This window comes from Gekko japonicus, unplaced genomic scaffold (assembly GCF_001447785.1).
Source record: "Gekko japonicus isolate JY-2015 unplaced genomic scaffold, Gekko_japonicus_V1.1 scaffold227, whole genome shotgun sequence".
Taxonomy (NCBI): domain Eukaryota; kingdom Metazoa; phylum Chordata; class Lepidosauria; order Squamata; family Gekkonidae; genus Gekko; species Gekko japonicus.
The window spans coordinates 1,180,445-1,197,783 of NW_015164189.1; positions in this window are offsets into that span (position 1 = coordinate 1,180,445).

Genomic DNA, 17,339 nt, shown 5'->3' on the forward strand with positions numbered 1-17,339 from the left:
TATGAGACAGGATGCGGGACTAGATGGACCACTGGTCTGATCCAGCAGGGCTCTTGTGATGTTCTTATGAAGGCCTCGGCCTCTCTGCCCTGTCATTGGCCCTCCAGAGGAACTGGTTGACCACTATATGAGACAGGATGCGGGAATAGAGGGCTCCGAAAGGGAGAGCCATTTTAACAGTGGCAGGACCAGGTGAAGGATTTTTTGGGTGTATTTTTGCATTTCATGTGTGTGTGCCTGTGTCTGTGCCTGGAAGTCATGGCGACCTCTGGTGACTCCTACTGGGGCGGGGGGGGGGGGGATTCAGAGAAAGAGCCTGCCTCTGGCAAGTATTTGGTGTTCTCCCATCCAAATACTTGCCAGGGTCGGCCCTGCTTAGCTTCTGAGATCTGACGAGATCGGGTTGGCCTGGGCCATCCAGGTCAGAGCCAGATAAAGGGGTTTTGTTGTCCCAGGGATGATACTTCCGTTGTTTCCAGGATCCATGGTGGCAGGGGCCCAGGAGGGGTTGCCAGTGGTCTCCCGTGCCATTGCAGTGCTTTGGTGCCCACTTCATTGAGCCACCCTGAGGTGTCACTTGGTGGCTCACTCAGAGGTCCGGCCCCCTCCCTGGCACTTTCCTCCCTGCCTGTACTAAAGCTGAAGCCTGCCCCTTCCCAGTCTCTCCCTTGCCCACCCCTGAAGTGCGTGCCCTCGATCCATCTCTACATCGACTGGCCTGGGTGGGTCACATGAGGCTCCCGTAGGTCACCTGACCAACTCTCTGTCCAGCGAGCACCTGCCATGGAAAGCCCATCTGTCAGCAGCTGTGAGCCCTACTTGCAGAACCGAACATCCGTCTCCCAGAGGGTTGCCAATTCCAGTTTGGGAAATTACTGGAGATCTGGAGATGGGGCCTGGGGAGCTGGGATTTGGGGAAGGGAGGGACCTCAGAAGGGTATCATGCCACACCCTCCAAAGGAGCCATTTTCTGTAGGGGAATTGATCTGTGTTAATCAGGAAATCAGCTGCAACTCCAAGAGATCCCCAGGCCCCACCTGGAGGTTGGCAGCACTAAGCTTCAAAGCCCCCTGACTCCCAGTGCCAGAAGGCAACATCAGGAGAAGACCATGGCCTCTTGGTTGGCCTTAATTAGGCCAACTGGTTGGCCGCTGTGTGAGACCAGATGCTGGACTAGATGGACCCTCACTGGTCTGATCCAGCAGGGCTCTTCTGATGTTCTTACAAAAGCCTCAGCCTCTGTGCCCTGTTGTTGGCCAGCCACTGTGTGAGACAGAATGCTGGACTAGATGGACCACTGGTCTGCTCCAGAAGGGCTCTTCTGATATTCTTACGTTACCTCTGAACATCAGGTACTGGGGAACAAACATGCAACAAGGACAAACGATTGCTTCTGAGGTCTCTCGAGCCACCAGTGTGGCCACTGTTGGGTGCTAAGCTGCGTCCAGTCCAGCTGGCTGCTGTTTTTGGTCCTACAGTAAAGTAGTTTAGCTGGTCTTCAGGTGGGGCCTGAAGATCTTCAGACGACATTAGTTCCCCTGGAGGAAACGGTTGGTGGACTCTATAGTATTATACCCAGTTGGGGTCCCTCCTCTCCCCAAACCCCACCCTCCCCTGGTTCGGGGCCCCCCCAAATTTTTCAGGAACTGCACAACATGACCACCAATGTTCCCTCTAAGTTGTGGCGTCTTGTGAGCAAAAATTCTACTTTGTGAGCTGCTGGCATTAAGGTTGAGAGCGAGCAATGTGGCTACTGCATAAATTAGTTGGCTCTGGAGCCCTCCTTCCTGAGCTAAGACAAAAATGTGTCAGCTGCTGGAGACTAAAAAACTGTGAGCTAGCTCACACTAACTCAGCTTAGAGGAAACATTGATGGCCACCCTATGGTAAAGGGATGATCTGAAGCTGAAAGATGTCCATCAGGCTGAGGGGATTTCTCTAGAACTGGACTGCTATGAAATCTGCCTTTCCACATAGGTGAGGTTTAACTGAGGCCCTGTGGGGCTAACTTTGCCATAGCAAAACAGAGAGATTTCCGAGGTCCCCCCCCCCACAATGCTTCTGGGCTAGGCCTCCTCTGAACCAAGGAAACCGAACTGATATGATAACAAAAAGAGAGGGGGGCTAAATCCCCCCCCCGGCACGGAGAGGTCTCCTTTGAGGAGGAATTGCATACTTATTGATTGAAGCCGTAACCGCCCCCCTGGCAGGACTGTTTATCCTCGGCGGCGCCTTTAGATTTGGTTGAGAAATGGCTATTTCATCCCCAATGAAGATCAGGCTGCTCTGTGTACTTTTGCAGTATCGATCCTGCCAGGAGACAAATGGTGATTGTGGGACTTGTTGTTGCTGCCGAGGCCTTTCAAAACTCGGCAGAAGTGCTTCGTGTGTGTGTGAGAGAGAGACCCTCTCCAGCCCCACCGAGGATATCTGAAGGGTTGCGCGGGAGCCTCAGGAACAAAACAAGATATGTCCTTGGTACGCGGCTGATGGAGGAGTCCTGGGCAGACTGCAGAGCCTCACTGCCGTGAGCAGAAGCACCTTTTGTAAGGACGGGGTTGGGTCCCCACCGTCCGTTCCATCACCTTCGGGCTGGGAAATTCCTGGAGCTTTGGATGAATGGAACCCCGGGGAGGTTGTGGTTTGGGGGAGGGGAGGGACCTCAGCCGGGTACAGCGCCCCAGAGACCACCCTCCAAAGCAGCCGTTTTCTCCAGGGAATGGATTTCCTGAAGCTGGAGATCATTTGTCATTCCTGGAGATCTACAGGCCTGAAATGTACTGAGCGGGAGGCAGTGATTCAGCTCATACATTTATTTATTCCGCAGGGCCTGCAAGACGGAGCTCTTCCGCCTGGCTTTCACTTAGGAGCTGCCACTTCCACCAATGATCCCTTAAACAATTGGGAACGGAATGGCCCTGGAAGATCATACTGCAGCGGCGCGGTGGACCAGTACAGTTGTTCTGGGATATAAACAATATCATCTGAACATCATCAGCCGAATACGATCTTTTTGATTAGTGTAACATCTTAGAGCCCTTGTTAATGATCTTGCTTTATTGTGTTTTATTCTGTCTATTTATTGGCACAGTGCCCTATCTGTAAGCTGCCCTGAGCCCTTTGTGGGGAGGGCGGGGTATACATTTAATAATATATAAATAAAATAAATGTAAGATTCAGAACAAGACAAGGAGCCCGGTTCGCAGGCCGGCTTATATTTGCGAGATACCCACACCCGTGACACACACACACACCACCGTGATAGGGTATTTACAGTGGCCGAGAGTTCCATGGGTCCCGGCTAGGACCCCAGCCCTCCGATTGGTGCTGGCTTCTTCAACGCTTTGAAATAAATTTTGCTTTTCTTGAAAACGTGGATTTATTCTCGATGCTTGGGGATCCAACACTCGCATGCGGTCGGATATGAATACATTACAAGGCCCCAACTGGAGGCCGGAAGCCCTAAGTCCGAACCCATACTGGCATGCCTGAGGTCACTCAATAGATCGCCAGAAGAGCCAAGATTTGAACGGGGGACCTTCCAGCACTTCTCCTGCCCCTGGACTTCCCTGGTGACCTCTCGTCCAAATACTAGCCAAGGCCAACCCTGCTTTGCTTCTCAGATCTGATGAGATTGGGTTCACCAGGGACATCCAGGTGAGGGCAAAATATGCCCAGGGCTGCTGAGAGCCACCGGGGGCCCTCCAACAAAGATTTCACCTCCCCCCCCCCATATGACCCTGATCCAAACCAAATATTATTGCAAAACAAATCACCCGGCTAGCTGTTACCATGAATCTGTAGTAATAAAAGAACTGGCCTGCCTGTTCATCTGCTATTTATTTACTTATTCGCTTTATTTATATCCTGCTTTTCCCACCAAAAGGGATAGTGTTGCCAGCTCGGTATTAGGAAATACCTGGAGGTTCTGGGGGTGGAGCCTGAAGAGGGTGGGGTTTGGGGGGAGGAGTCTCAGCAGGCTATAATGCAACAGAGCCACCCTCCAAAGCAGCCCTGTTTTCCAGGGGAAATGATTTTGGTCATCTGGAGATAAATTGTAATTGCAGGAAATCTCCAGGTGCTACCTGGAGGTTGGCAATCCTAAATGGGGGCCAAAGCAGCTTACCGCATTCTTCTCTCCTTCATTTTATCCTCACAACCACCCTGCAAGGTAGGTTAGGCTGAGAGGGTGTGATTGGCCCAAGGGCACCCGGCAAGCTTCCACGGCACGAGAGGGGATTTGAACCTGGGTTTCCCAGATCTCAGTCCGATATTTCAACTACTCCACCGCCCTGGCAGGCAGAACCCATAAGAGACTCCCAAAATTGGCCACCAGCTGCTGGATGGTTGTGGGAGTTCCAGGGCCAAAACTGAAAGGCCTGGGGAAATCCTGGCCCAGGTGAGGCAAACCACTACCTCCACCCCATGCTATTGGCAGTGGAAGTGAAGGGTCTCTGCTTGTGGCAGGCGGAACTCAGGAAATAATGCTACATGTTTGAAGACTGGCCACCAGCCCCAGAATGATGGTAGAAATTGCAGTGCTAAAAGTGAAGGGAATCGGGACACCCGGAACCAGGTTTTCTTCACGACAGGCAACGTGTAATTCCCACTGGGGAGAAAGACTGTCTATGACGTTTGTTACTGGTCTAATTTTTAATGACATTACAAAGGATTATCAGATCTTTCAAAAGCACAGTAATAATGATAACAACCCAGCTCCTGTATTTATTTATTTACTTCCAGTTTATACCCCGCCTTGCCGGCACAAACTGGCTCAAGGCGGCTTACGTAAGTCAAAATACAATAAGATCAATAAATACTATAAAATTCATAATAAAACAATTACATAAAGTGCTAGTACAAACAGTGCAAACAGATGGTGGCAGTTTCCTGTACATGATCCAGTTACAAAAGACCATCCGACGTTATAACAGGGTCGTGGCATATTCCACTTACGATGGTACATTAATCAGCGGCGGCTCCTAATCGAAGGCCTGGTGGAAGAGCTCAATTTTACAGGCCCTGCGGGGCCCTGATGTCCTCTGGGAGCACATTCCACCAGTGTGGAGCCGTTACTGAGAAAGCCCTGGCCCTCGTGATGGCCAGTCTGGCATCTTTTGGGCCAGGGAGAGTCAGGCGATTTTGCGTCCCTGACCTCAGTGCTCTATGGGGCACGTATGGGGAAAGGTGGTCTCTCAGGTAGGCAGTCCGCCAACCACATAGGGCTTTAAAGGTCAAAACTAGCACCTTGAACTGAATCCGGTACGCTATAGGCAGCCAGTGCAATGCCTTCAACTCAGGCTGGATGTGATCTCCAGGGAGCCCCATCAGCAGCCTGGCCACCACATTTTGCACCAGCTGCAGCTTCCAGATTTGGGACAAGGGCAGCCCCATGTAGAGAGTGTTGCAGTAGTCTAATCTCGAGGTGACCATAGCATGGATCACTGTTGCCAGGTCATTGCGTTCAAGGAAGGGAACCAACTGCCTGATCAGCCGCAGATGGTAAAAGGCTGCCTTGGCAGTGGATGCTACCTGGGCTTCCATTGTTAAGGAGGCATCCAGGAGCACTCCCAAACTGGCACCAAAGGTGCCTCATCGAAGGTTGGTAGTGGGATCCCTACCCCTGACCCGCTCCAACTCAAGAACAGGACCTCCGTCTTCGTTGGATTCAATTTCAAAAGGGAGCGGTGGTGCAGGGGATTTTCCCCCTGCTTAACTATAACATCGAAAGAGGAAAGAGCTGTTTCGGCTTCCCTGCAGTGGAGCGAGTCGGCCAGGCGGTGGCAGTGTGGCAGCATGACATCAAGAAGCCCTGACGTCATCAGTCAGCCGACAAGAATACACGGAACACGACTGATCCAGCCCGCAGATGAAGCCCTGGCTAGCTGCAATGTGTGTGTAATTAAAAATGCTGTATGTTTGTCTTCCCTATCCCCCACGAATATTGTTAGTCCAGTTGTCAAGAGTAACTGTAAATCGCTCTGAGCCCGCAGGTGTGTGAGAAAGAGCAATCAATAAATTGAAAGTATCATCATCATCATCATCATCATCATCATCATCATCATCATCATCATCATCATCATCACAATCGGCTCAGTCTAAGCCAGTCTGCTACGTCCTGAAGCGCCCGCTCCAGGTCATCTGGGGTAGAGTCGGACTGTCCGCCCAACAACAGATATAGCTGGGTGTCATCTGCGTATTGATGGCACCTTAGCCTATGCCTCCACATGTATAAACGCTAAAACAGACTGATGTTCCATTACCATGCATGCAAAGGGGGGGGGGGGAAGCATCCTTTTACTACTTTGCTAGATCATGGGGAGGGGGATTAACTCACCCCCTTCTATTCCCAATATTACCAGAGGTTTGCTACTGTACTATTGTTAAGTACATTCTGTGGCCAACCAGGACAGGGATGAGGAAGACTCGAGACCTAGACTTGAAAATAAAGGGGGGGGGCGGCAGGGAACAATTAGGTGGAGGGAGACAGAAATGAATGAGAGAAGTGTGGAAAAGAGGGAGATAAATTAAGGAAAAGTTGTGATATCTTGCTGCAACACCCTAACTACTGCTTTGGCTGAGCTGGGTGCAAGGAAAGGGAGAGAGGAAGGCTAGACTATTGGAGAAAGTGACCTGCAGGCTGGCAATTAAGATATCAGCCATCAGACTGTCGTGTCTTCCACTGGTGCTGGCTCGGTTGACGATCATGTTAGCACAATCTGTTAGGCAAGTTTGCTTTGGTCTGGGTCTGTGATCCACATTTCTAACACTTGTTAGCCTAAATTTGTACATTCACTGGTCAAAGCTTTTCATACCTGTTGTCATTCTTACAACAGCCCTGTAAGATAGGCTCTATGAGGGGCTGAGGCAGAGTAGCTTGCCGAAAGCCACCCCGCGAGCTCCTCACAGAGGTAAATTTCGCACTTGGGACCTAAGTGTCCTCGGGGCTGAGTGGCCCTTAGCCGCTACCTTAGGCCATCTTGGCTCTTCTCAGTTTTGCAGCTCCGTAAACTGCGCTGAGGCAAAAATTAAAATGAGGGGGGAAATTACATTTTCCCAGAAAAGCGACGTTTCCAGTAAATATTTGGTATTTTAGAAAATAATAAATAAAATCAACCCATCTTCTCAGCGGAGCAGAATAAATCCTGTCTTTTTTTGTTTTGTTTTCTGAGCCATGAGCAAAGATGGGAAAACCGACGCTCCGTCCATCTTCTTCCTGGCAGGGGGGATTATTGAAAAACGCCATCAATAATGAAAATGTAAATGGGGCATAAAATGCATTTTTAAAAAGAGACTGGAGCCGCTTCGCCTTGTACTTTCTGCAGCTAACCGGCTAGCAGGTCTTGTATTCTGTTCATAGTACAAACTGGGGAGACAGAATTATTTGTCAGAGCGCAGCTCTCAGATCGTTATTCATCTGTGGGGCTTTCGCTACTCCTAACTAAAAAAAAAGTCCTTTAAAATGCTGCGTATCCGAATGCAGCTGTCTATCCACACTGCATTACTTTCCAGTGAAGGGACATTTGGGGTAGGCATCGGGATGGTTGCCAGTTCTGGCTGGAGAAATACCTGGGGATTTTGGAGGCGGTGTCTAGGGAGTCTGGGGTCGGGGGAAGGGAGGGGCTTCAGCAGGGCCCCACAGTGCCACAGAGGTCCACCCTCCAAAGCAGCCATTTTCTCCAGGGGGACTGATCTCTGTCGCCTGGAGATGAACTGTCATAGCAGGAGATCTCCAGGCCCCACCTGGAGGTTGGCAACCCTTGAGAAACTGCACTCCACCTTCTGTCCTTACTAGTGAGCCATGCACAGGGTTGCCAACTCCGAGTAGGGAAATCCAACAGATTTAGGGGTGGGATTTGGGGAGGGAGCTTCGTGAGGGTGTGATGCCATGAAGCTGCCCTTGGAAGCTGCCCTTTCCTTCCGGGGACCGGAGCTCGGTCGTCTGGAGATCTGGGAGGAATCCAGCATCCACCTGGAGGCTGGTGACCTGAGTGCAGGGCCAGAGAAGGAAAGGCCAGCCTTTAGCCATACGGATCTGTTCTCTTTTCTCCCAGACAGCCGTGCTGTCCTGAACAAGGTCCAACTTTTGCTAAAGGGATGCAAAAACATCACACCCAGGTTCTTAGGGGGAGAAAAGTCCCAGGAAGGAAGGAAGCCAGACTGAAAGAGTTAATCAAACTTTGGAACAATATCTGCATTGTTTTGCCAACTATCAACAGGACAATTGGAATGACTTGTTGCCCCTAGCCGAAGTCTGTTATAATAATACTTGTCATTCTTCCACGGGGATGTCCCCGTTTAAGGCGCTGTATGGTTATGACAGCCCGCCTGTCCCATTCCTGGAAGGGGACACGGACATGGGGCCGGGGGACGCTGCTCAATGGTGTAAACAATTGCGGGACTCATGGCCTCTACTGTGTAAGACTTTGACAGCTGCCAAAGAAGCATATAAGGCACAGGCTGATAAGAGAAGGGTGGAGGGTTGGGCTCTACAGCCTGGTGACTCTGTGTATGTTTCCCCTAAAAATATCAAGATGTTACGGCCAAGTCGGAAGTTGGGTTGGAAATACATTGGGCCGTTTAAGGTGAAAAAGATCATCAATGATGTTGCTGTGGATTTGGACTTGCCCAAAAAATTGAGAAAGTTACATTCTGTATTTCATTTCAGCCTCCTGAAGAAAGATTCGGGTTCCAGCTCCTGGCGTCCATCGAAACCTGTGCCCCCTCCTATCATGATTGAGGGCGAGGAACATTATGCGATATCTCAAATTTTGGACTCTAAGCTCAAACAGGGAAAGTTGATGTATTTGGTTGAGTGGGTGGATTTTGGACCCCAGCACCTCGAATGGGTGGAAGTAGGGGATATTCGGGCCCCTGAACTGTTATGTCTGGGATTGCCCTAGGCGCCGTGGGAGAGTGTTCGTTCTCAGCTTCAGCTACCTAACGGTCTCTAAGCCTTATCCCGTGCGCGGGACGGTGCCTAATTGGCCAGTGCTGTAGGGTGTGTGTGTGCATACGAATACCCTATTATGCCCAGGGGGCGCCACCATTCTTAACAGTGCCTATGTTACTGCATCTATAGCTCTGCAATAAAAGTATTACCGTTCCTGAATGAGTGTACTTTGTTGTTGGCTGTGGGTTCTGACATTGGGAGGGAGGAAGGGGGGAGGAAGAAAGGAAGGGAGGGAGGAAGGAGGGGAGGGAGGGAAGGACGGAAGGGGAGGGAGGGAGGAAGGAAAGGAGGGAGGGAGGGAGGAAGGAGGGAAGGAAGAGAGGGACGGAGGAAGGAGGGAAGAGAGGGAGGGAGGGAGGGAAGAGGGAGGAAGGAAGGAGGGAAGGGAGGGAGGAGGGAAGGAAGGGAGGGAGGGAGGAAGAAAGAAAGAAAGGAAGAAAGGGAGGGAGGAAGGAGGGAAGGAAGAGAGGGACGGAGGAAGGAGGGAAGAGAGGGAGGGAGGGAGGGAAGAGGGAGGAAGGAAGGAAGGAAGGAAGGAAGGAAGGAAGGAAGCCTCCGTGGGGAAACCCATCTGGGCGGAGATGCTGGAGTTCACACCTGCCTGCTGCCCGCGGAGAGTCTAGGCACCCTTGGTGAGCCTTTTGCAAGAACATAACTGATGGGAAGAAATAACTTGCCAACTGATAGATACAGAGGCTTTGTTTCCTGGGGCTCTTACACATGCTTATTTCCGTCACTTGTGTGTCCCTACTCCTTTGTTTTTTCCCGCTTCTTTTTCTGCATGTGTTTTGTTCCCTCTATGTATGTCCAGTGTACTTCCTGGCAACACTGAGACGATGAGCATGTAGAAGAGTCCCTGGCTCAGGGGTGAGACTGCCCCCCAATGTTCCCTCTAAGCTGAGTTAGTGTGAGCTAGCTCACAGCTTTTTAGCCTCCGGCTCACACCTTTTTGTCTTAGCTCAGGAAGGGATGGGTCCAGAGCAAACTAATATATACAGTAGCCAGATTGCTCGCTCAGAACTTTAATGCCAGGAGCTCACAAAGTAGAATTTTTGCTCATCCACAGCTTAGAGGGAGCATTGCGCACCACCCACTAACGCACTTCCGCCCGGCAGAAACTCTCTCGCAGTCCCGATGCTTCCCCTAAGAGCAGACCGGATGTCTCCAAGGCAGTAGGGCAGCAAAAGAGGGCTGACCGGCAGCTTTGCTTTCTGTATCAGGGTTGCCAACCTCCAGGTGGGACCTGGAGGTCTCTTGGAATGACAGAGGTCAGTCCCCCCTGGACAAAATGGCTGCTTTGGAGGGTGGACTTGATAGTAATTGATCCCTGCTTGCGCCCCTCCTTCCCCCAAATCCCATCCCTCCCAGACTCTGCCCCCAAACCTCTGGGAATTCCCCACGCCAGAGCTGGGCACCCTGCTCTGCATACTGGAAATCTAGTTTGTAATCTAGTTTGTAAATCTAGTTTGTAAATCAACCCAAGGAGGAATTTCTAGCAGAGGAGGAAAGTTGGGACTATCTCTTGGCCAGCTGAATGAGAGTTGGGCGGCATTTTCATTTCTCTTCTGTTGCAGGTGCAGGAGAGAGCGCTGAGGACGATTGGGGGCCTGGAGACCAAGCAGCCCTCTGAGGAAAGGCTGAGGGACTCGGGAATGCTCAGTCTGGAGAAGAGGAGGTTGAGGGGGGACATGATGGCTCTCTTGAAGTATTTGAAGGGCTGCCACTTGGAGGAGGAGGAGATGGGATTTATACCCTGCCCGTTACTATCTGAAGGAGTCTCAGAGCACCTTACAATCTCCTTTCCCCCCCCCTCCCCACAATAGACACCCTGTGATGTATGTGGGGCTGAGAGAGCTCTTTTGAGAACTTGTGACTGACCCAAGGTCACTCCAGCAGCTGCATGTGGAGGAGTGGGGAATCAAACCCGGTTCTCCCAGATAAGAGTCTGCGCTCCTAACCACTACACCAAACTGGCTTTCTCCCTGGTTAGAGGAGGGCAGGGAGCTGTTCCTGTTAGCAGCAGAGAACAGGACTTGCAATAATGGTTTTAAATTAAGGGTGGGAAGGTAAAAAGGTAAAGGTAAATGTTCCCTTGCTCGAAAGCCAGTCGAAACCGACTCTAGGGTTGCAGTGCTCATCTCCGTTTCCAAGCCGAAGAGCCAGTGCTGTCCAAAGACATTTCCGTGGTCATGTGGCCGGCATGACTAGACGCCAAGGCGCACAGAACGCTGTTACCTTCCCACCGAAGTGGTACCTATTTATCTACTTGCAATTTCTTGCTTTCGAACTGCTAGGTTGGCAGGAGCTGGAACTAGAGACGGGAGCTCACTCCGTCATGCAGCACACTCGGGTCTCGAACTGCTGAACTACCGACCTTCCACAGCCTGCAGTTCAGCATCTTAACCACTTGAGCCACCGCAGCTCCAGTAAAAAGGCAAAGGTAAAGGTTCCCTTGCTCGAAAGCCAGTCGAATCCAACTATAGGGTGAATATTAGTGTGATGCTCAGTTGTAGTTGCATCTTTCTCTTTAAAAATTGATTACTGTTAAGAGAAAGATAATAGCCCTATGTGCTAGTTAATTTGACAAATTGTTAACAGGTGACATTTGTCAAGGATGAAGCCTTTGCATGTTGGCTGGAAAAGGTCATGTTTATTAAATCATTAGCTCATTAGTAGGGAGATAGTGGATAAAATTGGTGGGTAGAAGGCTGTGTTTTCATATTTCCATCTCTCTCGACAGGATTCACCCGCAGCTGAACCAGACTAGCCAGAGCGCATGGATGCATTGCTTCTTTCCATACACACAGGGGATGCCAGTTTCCTCTCTGAGTGGCATCTCCCTGCACCAGATCAAATTATGACCTCAAGTTGCCATCCAAAGGAGGACCGGACCCACACTTTGGATTCTAGCCACTTATTTAAAAATGTCTGGATGACCTTCCTGATAAAAAGATGAACCTGCTTATAAATATAAAGGCCCCTGGAACCTCAGATCCTAGAAAGGTTTTGTAAGGTTTTTTTTTTTTTTTGGTTTGTTTTAACTATTTTAATATTTATAGAACACCTTTTTCCCCATTGCAAGCCTCAATTTCATGGACATAAATAAAAACTCTTCCCCCACCCCCAGGGCAATTTTCAGATATTTTCTCCAATTGTGTACGATTCAATTTATAAAGATTCTGGCCTGCTTTGTTATTTTGCAGGTGTCCAGAGAGGAAGTTGGGGGGACCTGACCAGAGTGTCCCCGGGCTTGCCTGTTCTCGTCAGCTCTTGGAAGCTAACCAGGGTCAGCCCCAGTTCATACTTGGGATGGGAGACAAGCAAGGAAGCCCAGGGTTGCTATGCAGAGGCAGGCAAGGGCAAACCACCTCTGAGCATCTCTTGCCTTGGAAACCCCATGAGGGGTTCCCACTTTGAGGGGTCCAGCAGTTGGGGTTGTGGGGAGAGAGAGAGTAGAGCCATCAAGCAGCCCTCTAACTGTCACTTTAAAATACTTGCTTCACTGGCAAAGTCTGCTATGTGTTTTTGCCGTGCATCTCTGCACATTTTTTAAAAAAAATCTCTCCAGAAGAGGAAGGACGCAGTTGCACGTTGGCCCTCCCCCCGGTTTTAAATTTACAGGGTATTTAAATCTCTGCAATGTCGATGCTTTATTTCTTATTTTTCTCAATGTTCACAGCTCCCCAAGAGCCGATAGCTAGGGGGGAAAACAACCTTCTCTGCCTCCACTTCTGCACAGCTCAAAGCAGCCACTAGATGGCCCTGGTTCTACACCTTGGATGAGAATCCACCTTTGTTCTCAAACACCGCCGGGTACGGAATGCACCATTTCCCATTTGTATTGAGTTTCCAGGATTTCCTAACCTCACCTTTTTTCCCTGCTGTTTCACAAATAATGTACTGGAACGCCAGGGGCACCCCATCACACCGACAGGATCGGATCCTGGACAATATTAGAAAGGGGATACTGAGACTATTACCTCAGTCACAAGACAGCTGATCTCATTTGCCTCATGCAGAGGTATCATGAAACCCAGGGATTAGGATGTAGCCTGAGAGCCTAATTCAGGGGGTTTCCCCTTGACTTTTCATCTATCCCACTTTTTATTTATTTTTACATGTTTGGACAATAATGCTAGGAAAAGCTGAAGGCAGCAGGAAAGGAGGAAGACCCAGCTTGAGATGGATCGGCTCCTTCAAGGAAGCCACAGACCTCAATTCGCAAGACCCGAGCAAGGCTGCTTTAGAAGTCATTCATGTTGGAAAAGGCAATGGCTGGTGTACACAGAAGAAGAGAAGAAGACCCTGCAGAGGGCAGCAAGTGTCAGCTAGCTGCCATTTCTGTGTATTCTGCCCTTCCCCATTCCTGCTTGCTTGCAGCTCAGCAGCTTGCCGTACACATGCCAGGGAGGCGGTGGGAGCTAGACACCGTTATCAGTCTGGCCCTGTGAAGCAGGGAGGGCTTGCGGTCCACATTTGGTGTGAATCTTTCTGCTCTTGGGCTATCCCGCGACTCTCCCGCTCATTATGTAATCTCCCGCCGGGAGTCTTCCCGCGCGCGTGCTCGGAGTTCATTTGCTTAGCTAGTTGCCTTGCCCAGTATTGGGATGTTCCCGCCTTCTAGTTATTCCTAACAATAATCCTGTGGACATGGTACCAGTCTTGTACACTAATATAGCATAACACTTCTTAGGAAACGTGTGTGAAGAGTTACTTCCTGTGGAACCTGACAGCATTCCTTGTCTGTCTCCAGATTGATACTCTCAGGGCAATTTCCGCCCTCTTCTCAGAAGTGCCACACTCGGTCTTACCCACTTTCTCTCTCCTCGGCTAGAGATGTAGTGAGGAGCCTATCCTTGTCTCTCCTCTTTCCTATCAAGTACGTTAGTTCCTAAATAAACCTTGATCTACTCTTTAATCAGGTTGTGCACCGTTGCTGGGTTGATTACTCTGCCCACACTTAATTCATAGGGTTGCCACAAGTCAGAAGCAACTTGACAGCTCTTAAGAAACACACACACACACACACATTTGGAATGTGAACATGGTTAACTACACAACAAAGTTAAAAGTAGATGAAAATGAACACATTACAGCAACACACTTAAGACCATCCAGCAACATAAAAGGGTTTAAAAGCCCCAATAAATCAGTTGAAGAGGCAGACTTAAAATTAATTCAACTCAGTCTCCCCCCACCCCACCCCACTGTACATCCAGATGAACAAGAATGGCTTCACTTTCCCCAGACATTTCAGTGAGTTCAGCAATTTCAAGCAAAGGCCTTCCCCTGACAGACACCAACCAAGCCTCAGACAAGGGCGTACACAGATTAAGGCTCAGTTCAACAACCATCGCATATGTTGGGGGGATGGGTTTCATTGCACATCATACCCAGCATCATAGCTTCCAAAAAAGTTTAATTCATCCTCATCACGCTACAAGAGATGCTTACTATCCTGTTCCTGAGGACTGACCCTCTTAAGACCACTTCCAAGATTTAGGTTCAGAGGTTGCCCATGGAAGGGACCTAGGGGTGCCAGCCTCCAGGTGGGACCTGGGGATCCCCCCGAAGTACAGCTCATCTCAAGACTACAGAGATCCGTTCCCCTGGAGAAAATGGCGGCTTCAGAGGGTGGAGTCTATGGCGTTGTACCCCCCCCCGAGGTTCCTGCCCTCCCCAAGTGCCACTCCTAAATCCCCAGGAGTTTCCCAACTTGGAGCTGGCAATCCCCCACCCCCCAGTTGGCCAGGAGGGACTTGGCAACCCTAATAGGGACTGAAATAGCAAATTTAAATTTTGAGTTCAAAGCACAAGGAGACATTTTTATACAAAATTCAACCTGTGACTGCTTTGGACTTCTCTCATTTGGTCAGGATCCAACGATGCTGTGGCAGAAGATCTGCAGGCAAATGATGCCAAATGTGATCAAATATTAAACAGTGAAATCCATTTCAAAGGCAGATATCCAAAATCTGATCAATATATTTTAAAAAATCTTTTATTTAACAAATTGGGAGGGAAGTTGGCATGTATAATCACAAGGCCTTTATTGGCATAACAGCACAAATCCATATAGATTACAATAGAATCTGTGGTCAAAAAGAGCTTCTCCTCCTAGAGGCATAATAGAGGCATTTTGCTACAGATTCAATGATTTCACTCTTATTTGTATATGTATATGCAGGGGTCATTTCATAGAAAAAGAGGTGCAGGAGCTCATTAGCATATTTGCATATGACACACCCCCTAACATCACCGGAAGTGTGTCAGAAGGCAACACCCACCGCTCAGGCTCCACTGGACTGTTTTGGCTAGCTATTGGGGGGGGAGGGATGTGCAGATCTGCTGTCGCAGAGGAGGGAGAGCTTGCATCTGAATAAAACTTGGTCTTAAAGATGCCACTGGACTGTTTTGGATTGCTAGCTGGGGGGGGGACACACAGATCTACCCTCACAGAGAGAGAGAGAGAGAGAGAGAATGGAGCATTAGGGCTGGCTGGAGATGGGAACGACAGGGAGGCAGACACGTCTGGGTTCCTTGCCCGATTTTCTCCAGGTGCCTGCAGGGCACCTGGAGAAGATCGAGCAGGGAACCCAGGGCGAAAGAGGGAGAGAGCAGGGGGTGGGGCTTGTTGTATGTGCCCGCCCCCTGGGCTCTTTACTGCCGGAGCTCCGCTTCTGTGCACTCCTGCAGGAAATGATCCCTGTGTATATGTATACCGTATATGCATAGTCTGATCTTGTCAGATCTCAGAAGCTAAGCAGGATCAGTATGTGGAAGGGAGACGACTCTGCAAAGGAAGTCTTGTTCTCCCTTGCCTTGAAAACCCCTTGCTGGAGTCCTCATAAGTCAGCAGTGACTCGATGGCACTTTACACACAGACATTTAATAAACGGTCCCATGTTCAAGCATCTGAAGAATATTAGTCAAGAAAATGAGCAGAATTTTTGAAAGCAAATCAATTTAAAATTCTATAAGGTATGAACGCCAATATGTTGATGGGACAATACCAAGTCATCCAGAATTTTGTTTCGATAGTATTATAGCAGTCTCGGCCTTGGACCACTGCAAGTCGGCCCATCCTGTTCCTTTAATGACTGTAGATATCCCCCCCACCCCCGCCCTCATGGGCCTGAAGGGGGTTCTTTTCAGGATGAGTCCCCTCCGGTCTGGGAAGATTTGTGTCTGTTTCTAAAACACAGTTTGTGATGGCGAAAGAGACAGAGAGGAGCAGAGACCTGGAGGTGGCTGGTGCAGGATCTCTTTCTTTGCCAGGGGTCATTTCGTAGAAAAAGAGGTGCAAGAGCTAATTAGCATAACTCATTAGCATAACTTATTTGCATATGCCACACCCCCTGACATCACTGGAAGTATGTCAGAAGGCAACACCCACTGCTCAGGCTTCACTGGACTGTTTTGGATTGCTAGCTATTGGGGGGGGGGACACGTGCAGATCTGTCCTCACAGAGGAGGGAGAGCTTGTACTTGAATAAAACTTGGTCTTAAAGGTGCCACTGGACTGTTTTGGACTGGGGGGCCGGGGGGGCTCTGCAACTTACCTGGCTGTTTCTTGCTCTGACTGAGGGCTGCTGGGAGCAGGGGGTGGGGCTTGTTGCATTTGCCCACCCCTTGGCCCTTTACTGCCGGAGCTCCGCTCCTGCGCGCTCCCGTAGGAAATGACCCCTGCTCTTTGCTACATCTCTGGGGTACCTGCCCTTCCTCTCTGGGGTAGCAGCCAGGCCTACCGCCTTGGAGGAACGTGCCCACGCAACCCTTTCTTCTTTGCCTGCATATTTGTAAATAAGCAAATACTTAGAAACATGTCCCAAGTTTCTCCACTAAAAAAAAGACATGGATAACAATACGTTTCTGGAAGACTGCAGTGGTGGGATCTCCACCTGGGGTTGCCAGGTCCCCCTGGCCACTGGTGGGGGATAGAGTTTCTGGCAATTGTTAGAGCGACCCTTGTCACTTCCAGGTAGCTCTAGGAATCAACAGGAACTTTCGGTATGTACCCAAGGCTTTATGTTTCTTTTTAATTTTTCTCCTGGGATGCTGCCCATCCCCCCTCAGCCCTCCCATCCCTTGCCAGACACTGCAACTGGGTGGTGAGTTTCCATTTCTCTGCCCAACCTGAAAAGAGATCAGTTCCCTTGGAGAAAACGCCTGCTTTGGAGGGTGGATGCTGTGGCATCACATCCCCGCTGAAGTCCCTCCCCTCCCCAAACCCCGCCCTCCGCAGGCTCCACCCCCTCAAATCCCCCGGAATTTACCAACCTGGAGTTGGCAGCCCTAATTTATACTCTGGCTCAATGCTCCCTCTAAGGTGTGGAGTCTTGTGAGTAAAAATTCTACTTTGTGAGCTACTGGCATTATTTATTTA